The 13,829-nt window shown below is 48.8% G+C and overlaps 1 long non-coding RNA gene across 1 annotated transcript in view; it reads left to right on the forward strand.

The window, feature by feature from the left end:
- Positions 1-1,217: 1,217 nt before the first annotated feature.
- The window catches only part of LOC146026044 (uncharacterized), a 91,896-nt gene continuing 79,284 nt past the window's right edge, over positions 1,218-13,829 (forward strand). Inside the window, exon 1 of the long non-coding RNA XR_014454344.1 lies at positions 1,218-1,566. This is a non-coding gene — a long non-coding RNA (uncharacterized LOC146026044). The remainder of the gene's footprint in view (positions 1,567-13,829) is intronic.

Raw genomic sequence — 13,829 nt, forward strand, 5'->3', positions numbered from 1 at the left:
TATATATATATATATATATATATATATATATATATATATATATATATATATTTTTATACATACACATTAGCTGTAGCTATGTCTTAAAAAATTATCTATTTGTTCTTGTTAATTGTAAATCTGTTTCTGAAGCTTGTTAAGTAAACTGAATATAAAATATATACTGTACTGTATATGACAAGAATAGCAAATTTAGTCTTTAAAGTCTAAAGGAAATTAAATTAGTAGACATATTATATGGAAGCCTCATATGAAAATACCATCTGTGTTAAACAGCAATGTTAATTGCATGCTAAAATCATTTTGGTACTTGTGTATTTTGGCGGCGCCCGATTTTTGCATCGTACGATGATCGTATCGCATCGCATGCCATGTACCCGATGGCATGCGATGCGATGCGATACGATTTTGACCCCCTATACGATGAAAAATCGTATAAGCACACTAATGGGTGCTTACAGTGTTAAATGCACCCCCACGCCACCCTCCCACTATAAACGTGAACCCGAATCCTGGCGAGCGCAGCGAGCCCGCGAGGGGCGGCGGTACGCGTCCTACGACCTTTTCATACCCCCACTATCCACGTCGGCGTGGAGTTGAGAATAGATAAGTGTGGCGAGCCACCGAGCCCGAAGCGTGGCGAGCGCAGTGAGCCCCGCGAGGGGACGCGGATACCTTCACAGGTAAACGTGTCCCTTCGCGGGCTTCACAGGTATCCGCGTCCGCTCGCCACGCTTCGGGCTCGGTGGCTCGCTGCGCTTGTCACACTAATCTATTCTCAACTCCACGCCGACGTGGATAGTGGGGGTATGAAAAGGTCGTAGGACGCGTACCGCCGCCCCTCGCGGGCTCGCTGCGCTCGCCACGCTTCGGGTTCACGTTTATAGTGGGGGGGTGGCGTGGGGGTGCATTTAACATTGTAAGCATCCATTAGGGTGCTTAACATTGTATAAGCACCCATTAGGGTGCTTATACAATGTTTAATCGCATCGCATCGTATGGCATTGTATGCAGGGGCGGATTGGGCTGCCGGGAAACCGGGCTGTTTCCCGGTGGGCCGGCCCATAAAAGTCATAAAGGGGCTGCTCACCTCCCAGGCTGGGCTGCGGACTTTGCCCCAAACAAATATGGCTGCAACTAACATGTCCGCGGGAGGGCTGGTGCGCATGTCCGGCAGCAGCTGCTCCCGCGGTACTGTCTTTCTCTGCAAGTCTGCAGTGTCACCGGCCCGGCGTCTGTGTGAGGAAGCTATGAGTGCAGGGAGCGGCAGCCAATGAGAGGCGCTCTCCCTGCTGTACACTACTGCTGCCGGCTGCCAGTTCACTGTTCAGTCACATTGACTGCATTGGAGACAGCAGCGCCGGCAGCACAGAGCAGAGCTCCCGCCTGTATCCCAACCCCCTGTAATGTCATGACAGCACATCGTGGAAAGGGGGCGGAGCTACGCGAGTGGAAGGGGCGGAGCTACGCGAGTGGAAGGGGCGGAGCTACACAGGAGCACAATTAATGAAAGAAAGGAGAAGTAGATCCACTGCCAGCCAGCAAGCCTGCCAGCCAGCTTTTAAGGTGAATAAAGTGGTGGTGCTGGCGTTACACAGCACTACTACTGGTGCGGGTATCAGGGGCGTAACTATAGCGGGGGGGGCGCTGTGCATGTGGGGGCGCCGGGGGCTGCGGTGCTATAGTTAAACCCCCCCCCCAATCCCCCGCAGACTGTCACTTACCTATCGCGCTGGTCCCGGCGGCTCCGTTCTTCTGCTGAGGACCACCACAAAATCGCCGCCCCCATATAGCACACAGTTCTCTGAAACTGTCTGCTGTATGGGGGCGGCCATTTTCTGGTGGTTCTCAGCAGAAGAACGGAGCCGCCGGGACCAGCGCGATAGGTAAGGCTGTGGGGGATTGAGGGGGGGTTTGCATGGGCGGCGGGGCGGCGGGGTAGGGGTGCTCGGCGGGGCGGCGTGGTAGGGGTGCTCGGCGGGGCGGCGACGGGGGGGCGCCCAAAACGTAGCTACGCCACTGGCGGGTATTATGCAGTTTCACTACTGTCAGCAACTGGTGTGGGCATTATGCAGCGTCACTACTGTCGGCAACTGGTGTGGGCATTATGCAGCGTCCCTACTGATGGCAACTGGTGTGGGCATTACGCAGGGATACTACTGTCGGCAACTGGTGAGGGCTTTCTACAGCGCTAATACTGTCAGCAACTGGTATCGGCATTACGCAGCGCTACTACTGTCGGCAACTGGCGTGAGCGATACACAGCGCTACTAATGTCGGCAAATGATGCAGGCGTTATGCAGTGCTACTACTGTCAGCAACTGGTGAGTGTGTTTTGCAGCGCCACTACTGTCGGCAACTGGTGTGGACATTTCGCAGGGATACTACTGTCGGCAACTGGTGAGGGTGTTACACAGCACTACTACTGTCGTCAACTGGCGCGAGCGCTACACAGCACTACTACTGTCAGTAACTGGTGTGGGTGTTACGCAGCGCTACTACTGTTTGCAACTGGTGCAGGCATTATGCAGCGCTACTACTTTCAGCAACTGGTGCCGGTGTTACACAGCGCTGCTACTGTCGGCAACTGGTGAGTGTGTTCTGCATCGCTACTACTGTCGGCAACTGATGAGGGCATTACGCAGTGTCACTACTGTCGGCAACTGGTGTGGGCATTATGCAGCTCTACTACTGTTGGCAAATGGTGCAGGCGTTATGCAGCGCTACTACTATCGGCAACTGGTTCGGGCATTACGCAGGTGCTAGTACTGTCAGCAACTGGTGTGGGCATTATGCAGCTCTGCTACTGTCGGCAAATGGTGCAGGCGTTATGCAGCGCTATTACTATCAGCAACTGGTTTGGGCGTTACGCAGGTGCTAGTACTGTCAGCAACTGGTGTGGGCATTATGCAGCTCTGCTACTGTCGGCAAATGGTGCAGGCGTTATGCAGCGTCACTACTACTGTCGGCAACTGGTGAGGGCTTTCTACAGCGCTAATACTGTCAGCAACTGGTATCGGCATTACGCAGCGCTACTACTGTCGGCAACTGGCGTGAGCGATACACAGCGCTACTAATGTCGGCAAATGATGCAGGCGTTATGCAGTGCTACTACTGTCAGCAACTGGTGAGTGTGTTTTGCAGCGCCACTACTGTCGGCAACTGGTGTGGACATTTCGCAGGGATACTACTGTCGGCAACTGGTGAGGGTGTTACACAGCACTACTACTGTCGTCAACTGGCGCGAGCGCTACACAGCACTACTACTGTCAGCAACTGGTGTGGGTGTTACGCAGCGCTACTACTGTTTGCAACTGGTGCAGGCATTATGCAGCGCTACTACTTTCAGCAACTGGTGCCGGTGTTACACAGCGCTGCTACTGTCGGCAACTGGTGAGTGTGTTCTGCATCGCTACTACTGTCGGCAACTGGTGAGGGCATTACGCAGTGTCACTACTGTCGGCAACTGGTGTGGGCATTATGCAGCTCTACTACTGTTGGCAAATGGTGCAGGCGTTATGCAGCGCTACTACTATCGGCAACTGGTTCGGGCATTACGCAGGTGCTAGTACTGTCAGCAACTGGTGTGGGCATTATGCAGCTCTGCTACTGTCGGCAAATGGTGCAGGCGTTATGCAGCGCTATTACTATCAGCAACTGGTTTGGGCGTTACGCAGGTGCTAGTACTGTCAGCAACTGGTGTGGGCATTATGCAGCTCTGCTACTGTCGGCAAATGGTGCAGGCGTTATGCAGCGTCACTACTACTGTCGGCAACTGGTGCGGGTGTTACGCAGGGCTAGTACTATCGGCAACTGGTTCGGGCGTTACGCAGGCGCTAGTACTGTCAGCAACTGGTGTGGAAAAACAAAAGAGATTGGTAGATTGCGCTAAGATTATGATGATTTAGATTAAATTGGATAAATTAAATGGATAATTTAAAAAGAAAAAGGGAAGGGTGGTCAGGTGTGTACAGAAAAAGGGGTTTTAATCATACAACAATGTATATTACAATAAAAGACATAAAGCACAAAAAATTCATTGAAATAGAAGTATAAAAGTAACGTTCAGATCAATAGTCACCCGTATATCATCTGAAGAGCCAGTAGGTGGGATTTTTTCCCCCAAGGAGGATAATAAGGAACCGCACTTTTTAGAGGGACAATTTGTAATCCAGGTGTTACTGGGGAGCGGATGCTCAGGTAGCGCTGAATCCTCAACCCCAAATTTGAAGCCAGGCCTTTAGGAGGTGGCGTACCCCCAAATGTTCTTAGTTGCCATGGGGTAGGTGGGTGGGTGACCCAGCGCCTCTGCAGGCTGTGCTCTCCTCTCCATCTTCAGTAGCAGCAGCAGTAGTGGTGGTGGCGGGATGCCAGATTCTGGGCTCTGGGCTGGACTAGACTAGTCTAGATTACACAGTTTGCAGTAATGGGGGTATACTGCAATGGGCACTACTCCAGGCATTGTGTAAGGGGCACTTCTGTTGGCAATATGTATAATAGGCACTACTAGGTGTAATTTGTGAGGGGCAATAATGGGGCATTGTGTAAGGGGCACTACTGGTGGAATTATGTGTATAAGCAGTACTTGGGGCATTACGCATAGCATAATGTGTGGCATAATGTGTAATGGGCATTACGGTGTTCTGCATATTGTGTAATGGGCATTACAGTGTTCTGCATATTGTGTAATAAAGCTCGCAGCTTTATCTGTGTCTTTTAAATGGAATAAAAGTTTTTGAAAAAGCGTTATTGCACCAAAGAGCGCCTGTTCTTGTCTTACACACACACACACACACACACACACAAACACACATATATATATATATATATATATATATATATATATATATATATATATATATATATATATATATATACTATATACTATTTTTTTTAGGGCCAAGCATATGACCAGGGTGACAGGGTTATATGTACAGTATGGGGAGGTTCTGTAATGAGCATTCCCCCCCAGTATGAGAGAGGCGCTCCCTTAATGAACGGAGGAGCAGCATGCGGTCAGGGCTGCAGTGCTGCCCTCTGTGTAATGTAATGGTGCGGGAAGCACTGCAGCTGCCTGCTCCATATGGTCCGACCACACCAGGAATGTGCTGCTGGGCCCAGTGGTACAGGGATGGAGGGTGCCATCCAGTCGGCGGCGTCTAGATGTTTGAAGTAATTAGAAAAACCATCTATTTATTTTAGGAAGTAAAATATATATATTTATACAGTATATATAGACCACGGGGCGGACCGGCACTCAATCCCACTGGGGTTTTTTGCTGCGGTGCCTTCCCATATGATTTTGTAGATTGCAGAAGAAATGGCGGCACTCGTAGGCTTTGTAGAAAAAACTTTTTTATATAAACATTGGCAAAGATAAAGGTTTCGGGGTTTTCAAGGTGCAGAGTCTTCATTTGCACACTTCAATCAGACCGCAGTGCCGCAGTTCCTAGATTATATATGTGTGAGCTGTTATATATACAATGGATTGGATAGAGGTCTAAGTGACTACAAATACCTGTATAAGAAACGTGTTTCTTTTTTAAAGATATAGGAATTTATTTTATACATATAAAAAATGCACAATAGCATTGAATATAATAACAAACAGTACAATAAATTTAACATAGAAAAACAACAGTGTAAAAAATGCGAAGCTCAATAAAAAAATTGCCTACATGTGTTATCGCTAAAAAATCGGAGATATACTAAAAGTTATTAGATAGATAGATAGATATTGTAATATGTGATGGCTGTTTTCTATTTTTAGCACCTCTCAATGATTTTTTTGCTGTTGTGGAGCCCAAAACTTTTTATGTTATTCCTGTGGGGGCTAGCGTTTAATGTTTTTTTTTTTTTATCTGATGTCATGTGTTTTTCTCCTGTTGGGGCCACCAATGTGTATTCTTTTTCTGTTTGGGACAATGTTTTTTCTTTGGGGGCCAGTGTGTTTTTGTCGTGTGGGGGCATATGTTTTTGTTTTCTGTGGGGTTTTATATTGGGGGTCAGTATGTTTGTTACCTGTTGGGGTTGCTGGTGAAAGTTTCAATAATGCAGCCAATGGTGGCAGTGTAACAGCATTAGCATAAAGTTGCATATGCAACTGCATCAATATTACAAGGCAGGCTGCAACTGCATGCAACTCTAAATCAGATTCAATTATTAGGGACCCGCCCCCTCTTGACAGACTCCACCCCCTCAGCAGACCCCGCCCCCAGGGCTGCTTCCATAAATTTCCCGGGCTGTTTTTACATCCCAATCCGCCCCTGATTGTATGCCATGTACAATGGCATACAATTTGAAAATTGTATGCCATCGTACACTAACCACCGAAATCGCGTCGCATCACATACCATCGCATGCGTTATGGTATGCGATGCGATGGGCGCCGCCAAAATACACAAGTACCATCATTTTTTCCCCCCATTTATTAAATCTGAAGGGAGAATGTTGATGGCATAATATTGATAAGATTGTAATCAGGGCTGTCTTAAAAACATTGTATTCCCCGGGCAAAGAAATGCATTTGGGTCTTCTCTACACCCAGTGGCGTAACTTTAAAATTTGCGCCCCCCTGCCACAAATTCGGCACCCCCCTAGGGTTAACAAACCCCCCCCACCGTGCGCCGGTGCTTCTGTCTGCGGGTCCCGGCTCCTGCTGCTAAAAAAAAACAACCCCCCCACCCGTAGGGTTAACAACCCCCCAACCCCTTGCAGCCGGTACCTCTTGCCGCCGTCGCTTCTGTCTGCGGGTCCTGACCCCTGCTGCTAATGAAGAAAAAAAACCACCCGTAGGGTTAACAAACCTTCCAACCCTGTGCGGCCGGTACCGCCTGCCGCCGGCACTTCTGTTGGGTCCCGGCTCTCCTGGCTCCTGCTAATAAAAAGTGACACTCAGAAAATGGCTGCCCCCATAATGCAGACAGTTTTTGAGGATGCTAGAGGAGGTGGCGGCTTCCTTTACCAACCTTAAAAATGGTCTGCTGAATGGGGGCAGCCATTTTCTGAGTGTCAATTTTTATTAGCAGCAGGAGCCAGGACCAGACAGAAGCGCAGGTGGCAGGAGGTACAGTACTTGTACAGGGTTGGGGGGTTTGTTAACCCTATGGGTGGGGGTTGTTTTTTATTAGCAGCAGGAGCGCCGCCGGCAGGGGCGGATGACAGTGGGTAACCATAGCCCCGCAACCCCCCCCCCCTCCCACACCTTCTCAGTGCCTCCCCACCACCGCGGGGGCTGCGGGGCTATAGTTACGCCACTGTCTACACCTATTCACAGGAAAAAAAATTAAAGAACAAATATATTTTTATAAAATGCCCCTCCTGTGGTCCCATGCCATCTCTCCACTTGCTTAAATACAGTGAATCGCTGTCAGCACTCTGATTGGTGCATAGCTCTAGTCATCCACCAATCAGAATGGTGGATGGCTGGAGCTCTTCCAATATCCTCCAGGCTGGGAAGCAGGAAGAGAATGCTGACTGGTCGCTCTGTTTGTGTGTGATTCACAATCAGAGTGACCAGGCAGCATTGTCTACTGCCTCCAAAGAAGCTCAGGAGGCAGATGCCCACAACCCAATCTGCCCCAACTCGAATGCCCTTAGAATTAAAGGGCATTTGGGCAGCTGCCCATTGAGCCTATATGTTAAGATGGCCCTGATTGTAATGTTACTTAACTGTGTCAACATTATAACTGTAAACATGATGCTTTCCAATCATATTAAAAGTTATTATGCTGACATGGTTAAAATGCTTTAAGCAACATTACAACTGTGTCAGTATTATTCCCCATGGCACACTGACTGTCAACAAAATGTATCTACAGTATATTCCACACCCTAATAGTCCACTGGTGTGCCTTAATATTAGGTGGGTATAATTACATTATGTCAAAAATCTGTACATTACATATGTACAGCAGTATATCTGGTCCAGCTATAACTTTCCATTTCCTTAAGGCTTTAAGATTACATTAATGTAGGGAAACCATACAAATTCACAATCATTAGGCTGTGTGTACAGATTGCGCCGTCTGCCAACCTGCGCTATCGCCAGCCGGCAGACGGGGCGCGCGTGCGCTTTGGAGACACTTACGCGACCCATTCTCAACAATGGACGTGCGAGAGTATGAGACAATCGCGCGACTACGTCCGTCTGCCCGCCCTCCGCCAGCAGCCACCAGATACTGAAATCTGCCATGCTGCCGGCAAGGGAGAGAATGGCCCCATCTGTAGTAATCTGTTTACACACAGTGTTGGATTGGGGCAGGAGGGACCCGTGGGAGAATGTACTGGTAGGGGCCCATGTTTGGGGGTGTGGCCAGCTGACACAGAGGCTTGGCTAACCATTACAGAGTGCATGACCCTGGGCCCCTTGATAAAAAAATATATATATGTATATATATATACTAGGTGATTCATCGCGCCCTACGGGCGCTCTTCACACCGTCGTAAGGGGCTGCGCCCACTTAATTTGTGATCATTTGCATATGAGAAAGATGGTTAGAATTGTATGAAAGATGCCTGTATTGCAACTTGAGTTATAGGTGAAATGTGTTAAATAGAGAGCATATGATGTGGAAGGGGGTGTGTATTGTTTTGTTTAATTAAAAAGCGGTTTCAGAGTAATGCTGGCCACACATCAGACCAACTTTTATCCAACCATCCAACTGGTTGGTTGGATGGAATAAAAATCTGGTACTGGATGGGAGCAAATGACAAAGAGCAATTTGCGCACAAAACCCAAGAAAATGGAAAAAAAACATTCAGTGAAATTCTTTAAATCAAACAGATACAACTGCATTACTTTGTCTGAGCGACAGGTTTTGTCCTTTTCCAGATTTTCGGAGCAAATTACTGAATTATAAATTACATTTGCTCCCATCCAGTACCAGATTTTTATTCCATCCAACCAACTAGTTGGATGGTTGGATGAAAGTTGGTCTGATGTGTGGCCAGCATAAGATGTACATTGATAGTGTGGATGGTACAGTGACATTTGTGGGTGTGGGGGGGGGGGGGGGGCTGTGTGTGCGTGTTGTTTAGGTGTGTGTGTGCAATAGTATAGTAGGGTGTTTCTGAGTCAGCAGCTCCCCACTGGCGGAGGACACGACACAGGAAAACAGGAGGCTGGGTAGTGATATGGGTGTGTGGGCATAAGGGGGACTAAAGAGGAGGGTGGGAGATACTGTGCAGCTTCTGCCAGTGGGTGAGGGTCCAGAGTGTCAGTACAGGAGTACAGGATGGTGGCCCTTAGTCAGTGTCTCCTCCTACTGGGTGGGAGTTCGGGTGCATGAGAGCAGGAGGCTGGGATATGAGGCATGATAGGGGCATTGCTGTGAATTGCAGGAGGGGGGGGTCGCGCGGGGGGGTGTGGGTACCGCGAATTGTGGGAGGGGGGGGCGCGGGGGGTTGCAGTGAATCGCGGGAGGGTGGGTCGCGGGGGCGGGGGGTTGCCGCAATGACAGGAGGGGGGGTCAGGGGTGGGGAATCGCGGTAGGGGGGTCGTGGGGGGCACCGTGAACAGCGGGAGGGGGGGCCCGGGGGGTTGGCGCGAATCGTGGGAGGGCGGGTCGCGTGGTGCCGCAATCGCAGGAGGGGGGTGTCACAGGGTGGGGCCGCGAATCGCGGGAGTCACCGGGGGTGCCGCGAATTGCGGGGTTGTGCTGCAAATAGCGGGAGGGGGGTCGCGGGGGGTGCCGCAAATCGCCACAAGAAAAAATCAACACAGAAAGTTCAACAAATGTAAATGTTGACATAAGTGTGGCACTTCATCAGTGTCCATGTCGACACATGAGAATGAATATGAAAAAAAAATCTTCAAAAACTCATGTCAACCTTTTTCATTGTCGACCATAGCCGTGCCAGTGTTTTGCATGTGCCATTTAATCCTGGGGTTGCCGTGAATCGTGCGCGGTGGTGGGGGGGAGGGAGGAGGTGAGGGGTGTCCTCGAATCACGGGAGGAGGGGTCGTGGGTGGATGCCGTGAATTGCGGGAGGGGGGGGTTGCAGTGAATCGCGGGAGGGTGGGTCGCGGGGGCGGGGGGTTGCCGCAATGACAGGAGGGGGGGTGAGGGGTGGGGAATCGCGGTAGGGGGGGTCGTGGGGGCACCGTGAACCGCGGGAGGGGGGGCCGGGGGTTTGGCGCGAATCGTGGGAGGGGGGGTCGCGGGGTGCCGCGAATCGCAGGAGGGGGGGTGTCACGGGGTGGGGCCGCGAATCGCGGGAGTCACCGGGGGTGCCGCGAATTGCGGGGGGTGTGCTGCAAATCGCGGGAGGGGGGTCGCGGGGGGTGCCGCGAATTGCCACAAGAAAAAAATCAACACAGAAAGGTCAACAGATGTAAATGTTGACATAAGTGTGGCACTTCATTGGTGTCCATGTCGACACATGAGAATGAATATGAAAACATTGAAAAAGATAAAAATAAATCTTGTCAACCTTTTTCATTGTCGACCATAGCCATGTCAGTGTTTTGCATGTGCCATTTAATCGTGGGGATGCCGTGAATGGGAGGGGGGGGGGAGGGAGGGGGGTGCATACCTTCCAACATGACCCTCTCCAGGCGGGACACATTGCTCTGTTTCTGGACTTTCTTCTTAATTTATGGATTACCATCACCTGTTCTTAAACACCTTTCTTATCAATTACCCTGTTTAAAACAGGTGATGACAATCATAAATTAAGCTGGAAGTCCACAACCCAGCGTTACAGCTCCAGACACACTTTGAGTGACAGATGTAGCCAAATATATAAGAGATATATATATATATATAGCAAATACTGTGCAATGCACTGTAGAGAATACAGAAAGTCTTGTGCAGTATCATGTAACATATGTATAATGTATCATTCCAAAGCACAGTCTGGAACCTGATCACTAAAAGAATGGTTGAATCCTCAGGCAGTGGGGCCCACCAGGGGTTTCCCCTGTACCCATGTGGGCAGTCCCACCCTGTATACACACATTATTTCACAAACTGTATTCTTTATATGTAAGATAAATGAACATAGTTTTATTGGATCTGGTCTGGTAAATAAATATTATTGTGTAGCGGTGATGGGGTTCACATTTACTTGGATCTTAAAACTACATCTTATTGGCTATCGTCTCTCACTTGCATTACACTGCCAATAATAGTAATGGGGATTATCTCAACTTGTGTTACTTTGATGGAAAAAAAATATATAAATCCAAACCGACTCATCTCTAATAATGGGAAGCTTTGCCGTTGGTAACTGCGGCAGTTTCAAAATTGCACATAAAATCCCCAAAAAAGTTTAAAAGGTGCCCCTTAAACCACCCAGGGGTGGTCCTTCTGCATACGATATATATCATATGCATAGGCGTGCGCACATTGAGTGTTAGGGGTGCACAGGCACACCCTAATGCTGTGCCCACCCACCCTTATGAACACCTCCCTGTCACTAGCAATACCAGCAATACCTTTTACCAAAGGCTTTTGCTTTTTAGAACCGTATTCTATGCGGGTCATCACGGACGGTGTAATGGTTAGCATTACTGCCTCACAGCACTGAGGTCGTGGGTTTGATACCCACCATGACCCTAACTGTGCAGAGTTTGTATATTCTCCCCATGTTTGCGTGGGTTTACTCTGGGTACTTCGGTTTCCTCCCACAATCCAAAAATATACTGGTAGGTCAATTGACTTCCAACAAAATAAACCCTAGAATGACTGTGTGTGTTCATGTGGTAGGGAATATAGATTATAAGCTTTACTGGGGCAGGGACTGATGTGAATGTTCAACTATACTCTGAAAAGTGCTGCGGAATATGTGTGCGCTATATAAGAAACTGTTAATAATAATAATAATAATAATAATAATATGAAATCCCATTCCCACACATAAGATCAGATGTCAACCTCCTCAAATTTGACCACTTTTCACCCGATTTCTCATCCTGATCCATTGGAATCGGGGGAAAAGAGGCCAAATCAGACAAGTGTATGGGCCTTTAGGGGTATATTTACTAAAGCTTCTAAAAGTGAGTGATATTGCCTATAGCAATACGTCTGACCTATAATCGTCTCCTAAGCCACCTTACTGCTAACTCCATTCTAGACCCCCTCCAATCCGGGTTCCGCCCTTTACATTCCACTGAAACTGCCCTGACCAAAGTGACTAACGATCTACTATCGGCTAAATCCAAAGGCCTCTTCTATATCCATCTTGATCTGTCGGCTGCCTTTGACACTGTTGACCACCCTCTCCTGCTCAACACCCTCTGCTCCTTTGGCATCACTGGCACGGTCTTCTCCTGGTTCACCTCATACCTCTCCAATCGCTCCTTCCCCGTCTCCACTCCGAGCTCCTCCTCTCCTACTACCCCGCAACCAGTCGGTGTTCCCCAAGGGTCAGTCCTTGGCCCTCTCCTCTTCTCCCTCTACACCACCTCTCTGGGCACCCTCATCAGCTCCTATGGTTTTCATTACCACCTTTATGCTGATGATACCCTCATCTATCTCTCCTCCCCCGACCTATCCCCATCACTCCTGTCCAAGGTCTCCGAATGCCTCACGGCCATCTCAGCCTGGATGACCTAACGCTTCCTGAAACTAAACATGGCTAAAACTGAACTTCTAATCTTCCATCCCCCGAACATACCCTCTTCTCCCACTATCTCCATCAGCATTGGTGAAACCGAGATCACCTCCACCGACCAAACTCGCTGCCTCGGTGTCATCATTGACTCCTCCCTCTCTTTCACCCCCCACATTCGTGCTCTCTCACAGTCTTGCCGCTTTCACCTACGCAACATCTCATGCATCAGACCATTCCTCTCCATTGACATGACCAAAATTCTCATTCACTCTCTTGTCATCTCCCGCCTTGACTACTGCAACATCCTTCTCTCTGGGCTACCTCTCACCCGCCTCGCACCTCTCCAATCCATTCTTAATGCTGCTGCTAGGCTCATCTTCCTCTCCCGCCGCTCTACCTCTGCCTCCCCCCTCTGTCTATCTCTTCACTGGCTCCCCATTCCTTTCCGAGTTCTCTTTAAACTCCTCACCACCACCTACAAGGCTCTCTCCTCCTCCACCGCTCCTTACCTCTCTTCACTGATCTTTATCCACACTTCCTCCCGTCCTCTTCGCTCCATCGCAGACCGCCGACTGACCTCTCACCTAATCACCTCCTCCCACTCCCGTGTCCAAGACTTCTCTCGCGCTGCCCCCCTGCACTGGAACAACCTCCCGCCACCCATCAGGCTTTCTGATTCCCTTACCTCCTTCAAGCGCTCCCTCAAAACCCACTTTTTTCGACTAGCCTATCCCTCCTCCTAACCTCTTTTGATCCTCCTATCCTGCCTCCGTTCCCATCCATTCCTACTTATCCTATTGTTTTTCGTTCGTCCACTCACCTATTTTTAGAATGTTAACTCTTATGAGTAGGGTCCTCCTTCCTCACGTACTCACCCTACCTCTTTACCTCACCTGTGCTCCTGTCCTGTTCTTCCCTTCCCCTACTTCATTTTCAGTCTCCTCGACAATTTTGACACCTACAGTACTTCTGAACTGATGCAGAAAATAATCTACCAGCTATACCCCTATTTATACTGTATTTTTCAACACACCCTGTACGTTACCTTGTCTTTTGTTTTTTGTTTGCTATGTACGTGGCCGCGGACACTTTGTGGCACCTTATAAATAAACGTACTACTAGCAACCAATCAGATTATGTCTATCATTTCTCAATTGCATCCTAGAAAATAATATAATTGGTTGCTATGAGCAACATCATTTTTAGAAGCATTAGTAAATTTATCCCGTACAGTCCTGTAGAAGATTTTACATCACAACATGTCTATGTGT

The sequence above is a fragment of the Crinia signifera genome, chromosome 1, assembly GCF_055691185.1.
Source record: "Crinia signifera chromosome 1, ASM5569118v1, whole genome shotgun sequence".
In the NCBI taxonomy this organism is placed as follows: Eukaryota; Metazoa; Chordata; class Amphibia; order Anura; family Myobatrachidae; genus Crinia; species Crinia signifera.